Source organism: Homalodisca vitripennis, chromosome 3 (assembly GCF_021130785.1).
Source record: "Homalodisca vitripennis isolate AUS2020 chromosome 3, UT_GWSS_2.1, whole genome shotgun sequence".
Lineage (NCBI taxonomy): Eukaryota > Metazoa > Arthropoda > Insecta > Hemiptera > Cicadellidae > Homalodisca > Homalodisca vitripennis.
In genome coordinates, this window is record NC_060209.1 from 48,463,468 (window position 1) to 48,475,259 (window position 11,792).

An 11,792-nucleotide genomic window follows, 5' to 3' on the forward strand; every position below is an offset into this window, starting at 1 on the left:
CATACAACAAAATTTTATTGATGATTTTTAGTTTCTCTTTTATGACTCCTTTAAGTGTTTATTTTCTTAAAATAAGTTTTATTTTGATAAATTTTGATAATTTTCTTTAGCTGATGAATAAACAATCCTGATTCAATATTCCCGAGGCTATGCTATGGTGATATCGTACTCCGTTGCAATGGTCTAACAGTGGACGAGGACGCAAGGGTATACACTGTTGTGTTACACGAGGTTTAATATTCTTTAACCCATTTGTTTAATTAACGAGGAGATTTTTCCTACTTTACATAATTTTACATACGTTTCATACTAAATTTTTCTTCAACAATACAATTCTTAGAGCAATCAGTGTTGGCCCAGAAAAAGTACCGATTCGGCCAATAAAAAATGGATATTGCTTAATATGATATTAACGTATGATATTAAGTTATGTTGTGTTATGATGTAATGTATTTCCTTAATTGATTAAAACCAGTTTATTTCTTTAGTATACAAGATTTAATTACTTTTCATCTATTTATTTACTTAGCGAACAGCAATGATGGTAATGCAGCACAAATTCTAAGTTTATAACTTGAGATACAAGGCCTTTTTTGCCATGGTTATTGCAGCATTGGTTAAAAATTATAATTTTAATAGTATTTTTTCATTTAAAAAATTTTTTTTTATGAGCTTTCGATAATAATTTGTTTGATCATAATAATTTTTTTTCAAATTTTATTGAACATAAAAATATTTTTTTACACACACACACACACATATACACCACGTAATTTTTACGTTCTATTATGCTTAGTTTTACCCTAAGAAAACTGCGAAACCGCATGTAAATACATACATAATGTCAACTTTTTTATTTTATAGCTTACGGTGTGTTTTCAATTTCCAGAATCTTTTTTATATGTCTAAACTTATTAACGGTTTAATATATTATTTATACAATTAGGCTGAGAAAAACCTGATATTATTCTGTAAGGAAGTCAGCCTGGTATATAAACACCATGATATGATGGAATCACATTAAAATTTTAGTAATATTTATACACCGCACTACAAACCTTCAATTAAAACCTGCTGTGGGTAAATAATTTAATAAAAATTAAAAATCAGTACATTTAAAATACTTAAAAAACTATTAAAAAATATATTTGTAACCTTTTTACGACAACAAATTGAGTTTAAATCGAATGATCGGAACTTACTATAATAATGATTAGGTATCTATTGCAAATTCAGTATGTAAACAAAAGAACACTCAGTACTTCGAAACTTTGATATATTCTTTGGTCCAAGAGGGGCACTAAAAATGTATCAATATATTTCAAGTATATATAAAGTAATATACTAATGTTAAATTTAATTAATGTTTGCTGTTTCAGTCCAGTAATGCAGATTTTATTTAATCGGATATCATATAGCAGTAGTACTGGAAGGACCTATCCTACAATTGGCAAAATTGACTATAATTCAAAAAATGTAATATACCAAATTAATTGTAAGTATTGCTCCAAACAATATATTGGCCAAACATTGAACCATTTAAGAATCCGCATGACAGGCCATAGGTTTGACATTTACCATAAAGATGAAGATAAACCATTGGCAAGACATTGTCTAGAAAATAAACAAGACAAAATTGAAGAGTGTTTTAAATTAAAAGGAATACACCAACTACCGCAATGCCCTGATGAAAACTACAACAGAATAAACTTAAAGCACACGGAGCAAGCACATCAAATTATGTTGAAGACAAAAAATCCATTTGGTCTAAATTTAAGATAACTTATTAAATAATTGTAATACATTCAAAATTTGTCATAAATTACAAGTTGTATTCCATCCTTTGTAAAAATTAAATGTTCCAACAAGATTGAATTAGAAAAATTTCACGTCAGCTGGACTTATCAAATGTTATGCACTGTGTTTACATTTATGTTTTCTTAATTCTTGTTTACGTGTTATAGTTTTATATTAATTTTTATTTATAACTTTCTGAAGACGGGGGTATTAAATCCCCCGAAATACAGAAGTGAAAAATGTTTATTTGTTTTCTTCTATTCAAAACAGTGATTATTATATATATATATATATATATATATATATATATATATATATATATTAGAGATATAACAGAATATGTTTCTAATTACTGGTGGACAAAATTAAGAATATCGAATGATATGTTCATACTATTTAAACAAACTCTATACTAGTTGAGAAATTAAAAGTCCTTAATTTTAGATTCACTAATAAATTTATTTATACAGGATTATACTACTATTGTATATAACAACAATTTATTAGACATTATTATAACTATAAGTAAAGCATTTGGTACTAAACAACAATAGCGGTATATTTTTTCAATCTTTTACTATAATATGTTAATTTTAAAAGTAATTATTTTATGACGATGAAGTTAATAAATAATTAAATTAATATTTAACTGAGACCATCAAGGTATATGGAGTGTTTTAAATTGGCTGCAATATTGAGAAATACTTCTAGGTTACGTATCCCATTCATAAAGTATACACAGTTAAACCTAGCTTTTGAAGCAAAGCTATATAAGTGTATATTATTTCAAACACAATGGGTTTCGTATTCGTTTCACACCACCCTTCCACTTTATGTAATTCATATATTAGATTTACTTATAATATAAACGCGTCAAAAGTATTAATTTTATTTTGGCGGGTTATACTAGTTTATATAATTTTGTTTTTTAACCATCAAGCACTTACAGAAAAACTTGTCAAGCAAGTAAAAGTGAGAATTGGAAGAATACGTGCTTTTAAATCCACAATAATTATTACTATATAAACCGTATCTGTATTTCTAGCAAAATAATAATAACTCTGTAGTTAAGAAATTTTAAAATGATTTTATAATTTTTATTAAATTCAAACAAAGGTTGATTGCGTAGTGTATAGCGAGCAACGCTTATAGACTCATAAAAACCCTTATACTTTAAAGCCCCTTTTCAAAACTGTTTACTCTAAAAGAGGTCCAAAGAAATCAAATGCAGACACTTTGAGATTGCTAAGGGATTGGGTGTTTCAAGGGTCGATTGACCATAAACAGTTTTTGCTGAGTCCGTAGGGATTTCTCCAGTATATTGTAAGGGAAACAAAGAACTCTGATCACTTCATAAACCTTTGCTGAAAAGTCTGATCGATAAAAGCCTGTTGTTAAAAGTGTTGCACATATTGGATAATGCTTTACTCTCAAGTTTTGTTTTCTGCAATTTATACAGCATGATTCGATTTAGTTTAATCTTTTCATAAAGTAGTTTAATACTGAATATGTATTTTAAAATGATTTTATTTCATACATCTGTTTTATCATATTTCGTTAGTTCAGCGTAATTGAACTATGAGACAATATTATGACACAAACGAACATCCAGTAAATATATTGGAGTATTTATACTAAATATATTTCTTCATGCAAGTAATTGGATTTTATAATAATAAATAACATAGTTAATATGTTTAAATTTGTCTGATATGAAGTTTACCAAATGTATTTATGCTTCGTTCTAATTTTTAAACAGCAGTTCGTTTATTTTATAATTTGAAATAAAATTTATTTCTTTAAAAATTAATACATTAGATAGTGCTAGATTATACACTTTTAGAAGAAGGGTGAGAATTTTCAAATAATATTACAAAATATAGCAATATAATTGAAAATCCTGTGGCCTGTACCGCTACTGCGTCCAGTTTTAAGTGTTATTTTTATGTTTTAAATAATAGAGGGTCAAATTTTTTAAGTATCATTTAGGAAAATTAATTGAAATTTGGTAGAGCCTCTGAATATTATAGTAATGATATTTTTTTCTGCATTACCACGTTGTCTTTCACCACCATCGGTAGCAGGTTTTATAAGATTATATATTGGAAAACGTTTATTAAAAATGTTTTGTTACTCCTCTAGCCAGTATTTTTCCGAATAATAAAATGAGTCATATAGTTGGATTACATCTGTTAGGATCACAATGTTGTAATTCACCATCATCGGAACATCTGTTTCACATTTATTATTTAATAAATTTGCCACCGTCACAGCATATTGTGAAATTACAAATTTAGGAATTGTGGTTAGGTTGTTGCAGTTAAATAACCACCTGATTAGATTATAATAGAAATACTCTGTAAAACTTTAAAATTATTGTTTTATCCGTTCATAACAAGCGTGAATACCGTGGTATTTGAGTTTATACGTTGCTACCAGTAGACTTTATACATTATGTATGAGCTATGACAATAATCGGAGGAGTAATGACAACGTGTATACACTCAATATTGGTGGAGTAACAACGGCGTCAGTTGAGCGATTTCTTAGATAACTTATAAAATACTGAACATGTTAAAAGGGGTTCTAATATATGTATGAGTAGTGACGTTAAAAGTAAATGTCACCGGTCATCACAAACAAGTAAAAGTGAACTTAAAAAAGGTACACTGAAATGTGTCAGTTACACTCTTAAAAATATAAGCAATATCTGGAGTAAAATTTATTTCAAGAATCATAATAATAACACAAAATAATCACACACCTAAAATTTTTGATATAAGCAAGACATTAATGCCTTAATTAGCCTATGCATTACACTCTCGATACAAACTGTTATCTATGTAGGTACCAGATGGGTATGTTTTACATGAAAAAGCAATATAAATATGTAAATTGGCTTATATTTGAAAATGTAATAATAATGAATGTAGAAGTTAAATTAGGTATTATATTATAAAGAAAATAGCTTTAATTGCACATAGGTTATTATAGCATAATATATGGCTGGTCTCTCAGTTAAGAGGACTTATTATCCAGTGTCAGTAACATGAACTACCTAACCCCATGACTTACAACTCCAAGTAATATACAATAAGATATACAGACACACAAATATACAGGTTAATAACAGACATAATCTTAAAACCAACAAATAGTGGTCCATAGTGTTCATGGATAGAATTGGTTAATATTCTTACTGTTTTTTCTACAACAATAATGCATTAACTAATATTTTTATGTTTGCTAAATGTTATGTGACGAGTAGGATTAATTGAGGGTGAGATGAAAAGACTGAAAATAACGATAAAGCAAATCACTTCAACAAGAAAAGGAAAAGTAGACGTTATAAGTTGGCAGTACGTGATGAAGAAATCCTTTTGACGGCTGACTGGTTGATACTCAGCCAATAACAAGATAGCTACAGTCTGTACCGTCTTCTTTAGAAGCCGTCATGTATTATTGGCTCAGACAGTTTTACTTTGACGTCTAGTGATTGAACATGGCTCTTCACGCAAAGGCTGAAGCAACTCAGATACCATTTTGTAAGGAATGTCTTAACACAGTATAAACTAGAAAACGTGAAAGTTAATCATCATTGACTTATTATACAAGTTATTATATCTTAGTTTTTCATTCTTGGACATATTCTCTACTTTATTTGAAACTTAGTTATAAATAGTTTTATGGTGATATTTCAGCGTTATTGCTACAGTACCAGTGGATCAGAGTATCGTTTGCCAGAATAGGTAAGCCAGAATGAGTATCTGAAATATTCTACACGGATTTTTGAACAATTACTAATACTAATTATTATCTCCTTACAATATATACATATCTTCTATCTAATATTAGTATCCTATCCTCCTCCATCCTGCTCAATACTTCCTCACTGCGGAATGACACGTAGAGATCAGATTGGTTGCGTAAGATATGTTCAGGGGAATAGTTGTCTCTTCTCTACAGCCGTAGCTCTTTTATAAAGAATTTCAATATGAAATGTGTATAGTCGTTTTCAGTCTTTATAATACTGTAAAGGTTATTATAATGATAATTATTAGTTCCTAATAAAACTGACTGTTCCTAAATAAATGCCTCTAAATTTATATATGAATACTACGTTGGGGAGTATGTAGATTTGTTTGAAAAATGTATAAGGGAAAAAGAAACTAATATTTTAAATATTAAAATATTATGAATAATCATAAAACTTTTAAAATTAAAATAACACTACAATCATATTTGTAAACATTATATTCTTAATGCATATTGGTCTTGGTGTGTCGAGTTAATTATACACTTCACTAAGTGATCATAATAATTTGTATCATTAGCTATAATGTCAAATATATGGTACATTAGAACATTTAAATATATATAATAAAGTTTAGATTTAATGCGAGTTTGAAGCACCATTAACGACTTTATTTTAAAGATGTTTCATTTTTTTACGTCAAAGTATAAATATATAAGCATATGCAAGCATTTTATTTTTAAATTGATTTCCAAATCATTAATATTGTAGTAAAACTAAGAGATTTTTAATTCATGCTATTGGGTGGGTGAAATTAAAAAAAAAAAAAAAAAAAAAAAAAAAAAAAAAAAAAAAAAAAAAAAAAAAAAAAAAAAAAAAAAAAACAGTAGCAGTCGTGGGACTGTCGATAGAAGTGAAAACGGAACTATTAAGTTGAGAGTAATTAAAACTATATGCAAAAATTATATTAAATTTTTTATGTTTTATTTATTAGTTACATATGATGGGTTTAAACAAATCATGAACAAAAATATAAATACAAAGTGGTTGAAAAAATAATTCATTAATATACAAGTATCTTAACAATATCTTAATAAAAACAATAAATGAACATATTTCATAAAATCTAAAATTATTATAACATTTTTTTAATTTTCCAATTTTTAAATCCACAAAAAAATATTATCAAATAACTAGAAATCTATTTTACCACGCTAGTAAGATAAATCTTATACCGTAATAATACTCATTTCATGATGAAGAGGTTAAATATTAATAAACATAGAATACAAGTGAGTAAACACCGAGTGAACAACAGTGAGTTGAACACCGTTGTAAATAGTACAGTTATTGCTACGGATAAAGTATATAATTGCAATAACAATTAAACCCACAATATTTTTAAAACTAATAAATTAATTAACTTGGTTCTTTTGTAAAGGTATTTTTATTGCACAATAAACTAATTTATTGAGTTAATACGGTATCAGTGAGCCAATGCGCCAACTACAGTTCCGGCAGAAACGTTCACTCATCTCTTCATACGCTACTACAGGCTAAACTAAACTTCCAATAAAAAAATGATAAATTACAAAAAAAATATTCATCTATTTTCACACAACTTTCTCGCTGACAAATTTTGTTTGACCAAAAAATAAAAAAAAATTCCTCGCTTACTACTTTTTTCTTGTCATTGTAAACGCTATGTAAAATGTAAACAATAATCAAAATTATTTCGAAATTTTTTTAATATTTAAAAATGTAACCAATAGATTGCCAATATTAAGAGCTTTAATTTGACGCATCTTACAGAATTGTACGACATTGGCTTCACTTTTAAATCGCGAGAGGAAGCCGTAAAGGTCACTGATTTTCGCAGTCTGTTTTCATACTCCGCCGGGACAGTTTTAACACAGCGAGACTGACTTTTTCATTCAGGTTAGTAGTCCGCGGCCAAGTCTACGGTTAAAAAACACAGCGAGACTGACTTTTTCATGCAGGTTAGTATCATTAGCATGTCGGTGACGCGAACCGAGGATTTTACCCTCTACTAAAACGCTCAACGCGCGCCTAAAGAAGTTTTCACTTCAAAAACATTTAATTTATAAGCCTCTCCGGGTTTTTTGGTAAAAAGCTAATATAATTAATTTATTTCAAGATGGAAATTATGGAATAACAATTTTAATTTTTTTAATTGTAATGGCACTTTACGTACGGCATAAGTTAGATTACGGCAAACCCCTACACATTTCCTTGAGAATGAATGAAGCAGTCTCTAAAGACACCAAAATCTCCAGAAAACATTAAGCAGAATATTTATCTTTTAAATTCCACTTAATGTAATATAATGAACAAACCTATATCACACTTTTATTTTTGAGGTCTTTCGGCAACAAAGCTGTCTTCATCTGACCCTTCACAATAGTTATATTATTTTTAGCACTAGTATTGGTTTTTAATTTGATTTTGAATGTAGCTATATTTAAAATTAAGAAATACAGTAATATAAAAATAATATACAGAATATAAACTCTATCTTTATGATTACAGGAAATACGGGCTCAAACAAAAAAGCACTAAACTATTTTAAAATAATACTTCCAAGACTCCTAGTTAAGTTAGGACTCCGTTATTTATTACATTCGTTTAAACCATCGCATACAATTGAGTATAGTAAATTCGTATAAAATCTGTAGATATATATATATATATATATATATATATATATATATATATATATATATAATATAATCAAAGAACTTAATAATTAAGGTCGACTCGACACTTCCTCACGACTCCTGGTCGCTACAAGGAAAGACAGAAACTAGAAACCACCATGCAGACCTCTTATCATTTCTCTGTTTAGTAACTTTTTGTATTTTACACAATTTATAGTACTAATATTATAAGAGTATTTCTTTCTTTCTTTGCTTCTATCTTAGGGTAAGACACGTGATCTGACACTGATCTCCTCGTCATCAAAATGCACGAATTCACTTATATAGTAATAACATTTTACCAAGCTAAAATCACTAAATACCTATTATACCGCTATATTACACCCCAAATAATTCAACGTCCCTCGAAAATTCAAGTTACAAGCTCTAACTAAAATTTAGCGTAACGGTGAGGATCAGAATATCTTGCTCCGGCGACTCAGGCTCTGTCCTGGATGCACCCATCACACACCTCTCCACCGCGTCCACAGGCCGCAGCACCGGCTGTCACCAGCCTTCGACATGTAGCAGGCTGTACACGTCTTGAAACGAAAAACCTTTTTGTCCGCGTCGGTCGGTCTACCGGCTCGTCAACAACCTCCTCCAAAAACTTGTACTTTAGATAAACCATTTTATTCAGCAATTAAATCATAATATGTGTTCCTTTCAACCAACTAACAAGTAGTGTTTATATTGCAACTATTAGATTTAATTCGTTATATATTTTTAAGCCTTTCAAAACTTACATTGAAATTTAAGGAAGGATTATGGTGACTTTAACTATCTTACTGAGTGAATAAGCAGCAACATGATAATGGCATTTGAGCAAACTGGCATTTGGTGCCTTTTCCATAAATATTTCAAAAGAAATCATAGCCAGTTCAAAATGTATGATTTGTGGTTATTTGAGAAACATGATTTTTATGGACATTATTCCTTAAGATGTACAATTAAATCATTTAGAATAGCCCATACAGAATACAGGGTGACATCAATTGGTCGCTAAGATCCTGTGGTTTAACACCTCTGGATCTTTTCTATGGAATATTATACTAAGTATTTTCTACCATAGCAAACCTGCAATGTTAAAGCTAACCTTCACTAAATTATAGTCCAGATATCCACCTAACTTTGTAAAAAATTAATAGTATCCGTTATATTAATATATAAATATATATTGATTAATATATAATATATAATATATAATATATATATATATATATATAATATATATATAATCATTTAATATATAATATAATATATAAAAAATGACAAATATTAAAGTAATAAAACAAAATTTAGTTAATTATAGTTTTGTTTATCCTTTCTTAAATGTAAATAGGAAACTAAAATTAGATCACCCATTGTCATAGGATCTGTGACACTTTTACCAATGATATGTTCACCAGGATTGAATTTAACAGAAAGAAAACTACTCAAACAAGCTACAGTACAAGTAATAGTAGGTCAAGAAGTTAGTCTCTCTACAGCTATCCAACTGAAATCATTTGTGACTCTGGCGTTATTGTTGAAACAACTTCGTAACGAAGGTAGACACTAAAACTTGAGTGCTATAGTTCACAGTAGACATATTGGGCTGTGAGTCGAGTTTTTATTTTCACACCACTTCAGACAGAACTCTAACCAACGATTTTTAGTTAGTTACTTTATGTGTTCAGAGGTCATTCTAGGTTTTAAAGTGGTATAGTACGTTGTATGATATATTATTAAAACTTGGACTATTACTTACAATTTCATTCTTTTTAACACACTTCTTACATACAGCACGTAGGTGTTCACCACTCCACTAGTTTTATTTAAGCGACTTTAAATAGGCATTTGAATAATCTCAAAGTCGCCAACCAGTTCGATTGTCTTTTTTGATAAAATACACCCTTGGGCAGTTTAATTGTACTTTGTGAGATTTATAACACTGTGTTTACGTTATAAATGTTATAATATCATACCATTAAATGGTTAAAGCTTAGATAAACATGTACTCAAAGTTAAATAGTAACGTTGTTCTCCTATCTGCTTTTTATTACTGTTTATCAGCGCGGTATAATAATTATTTCAAATATTTTAATGTAGTAAAATGTTTGGTTTTTGTATTAATGTAATAAAAGTCCAGAGTTTAACAGCTGACTGGAGTAGATTAAATATAATATTATATATAGTAAATATTACACTATTTTCAATAGTTCATCACAGTAACGGAATACGTTTTATATTTTTCGTTTGATCTTATTAAGTCTTACAAAATAGTCTTGTTAAGCAGTTGGCAAAATAGCCGTTCTGAAGAATAGCCTTAATACACTACTAAGAAATTCAATTTATTTTATTCACTGGATTAAAGTATAATAGATTTATAGCCTTTGGCAGCAGCCGGTATCAATACAGTCTGGATCAAAGCCAACTATATTGGATCATATTCTTTGAACTGATATGTTACAGTTAACTGGGCAACGGTAAATCTGTTGTTACTCAACTGTTGGAAAACTTTATGTTGCTGCATGGTTTCCATTATGATAATGTCATACTTCGATTTAGATTATGATGAAATATGGCAAAATTTAGCTAGCGACTTATTACCAGTGTATTGTTAATTCTATATGTGACTTTTTTATTGGAGATAAAAAAGATGGAACCTAAAAAATATTTTTAAAGTGTCCTGACCATAAGCAATATGCAAGAATAATTCGTAGAAAATTGTACCTTAAATCTGACGGAAACAATCGTGTACATATATTTCCTAGGACTTCCGTTTTCCTTGTACTTTCATGTTGAACAACCTATCTCTTTTAATTTTTCCAAATGATAACTATTATGTTAAGTTTAGACCTGATGGGATATATTTCTCAGGGGAGTCGAATTAGCTGTTTACAAACTTGTTGCTTCGGCCTGTCGAATAATACATAAATGTTTCTGGTCCAAGCTTAAACGTTGACGGATTCGTAGTAAAATATTCCATTAAAATTGTATACAAAATGTAAATATATACATATTGATTATGCTAATTTGTCGTGGGGAAACGAACTGCAGTATGACTTGTAGAATTTTGTTTTCTTGTATAAAATAAAGCACAATCTTATATGTACTAATGTGAATTAAAATATAAAATACTGTATATGGTAGTAAATGGTTATAAAAAGTATTAACCCGTATAAGTCACGAATAAAGTAAAATATTTACTGGTCATCAAAAGTAATGACGAAGAGTAGTACATCCGTGAAGACTGCTCCGAAAGAATTGTGTACATCATTCAACATATAATACTAATGTGCAAAACATATAATTTTTAAAAACCCATACATATTCCATGTAGGTTTCTGCACCATGCCAAACATTTTTTAGGAAAATAATCCTAAAAAGATTTGTTTTAGCAATGTGTTTTAATCCTAAATCTATAATATTACATTATAAGTATTGACTTATAATGTAATATACTAATATCAGCAAGGGAATAAACTGATATCTCGAAGTCAAAATACTTTGCTACCAATTTGCTATGTATTAAATGATTA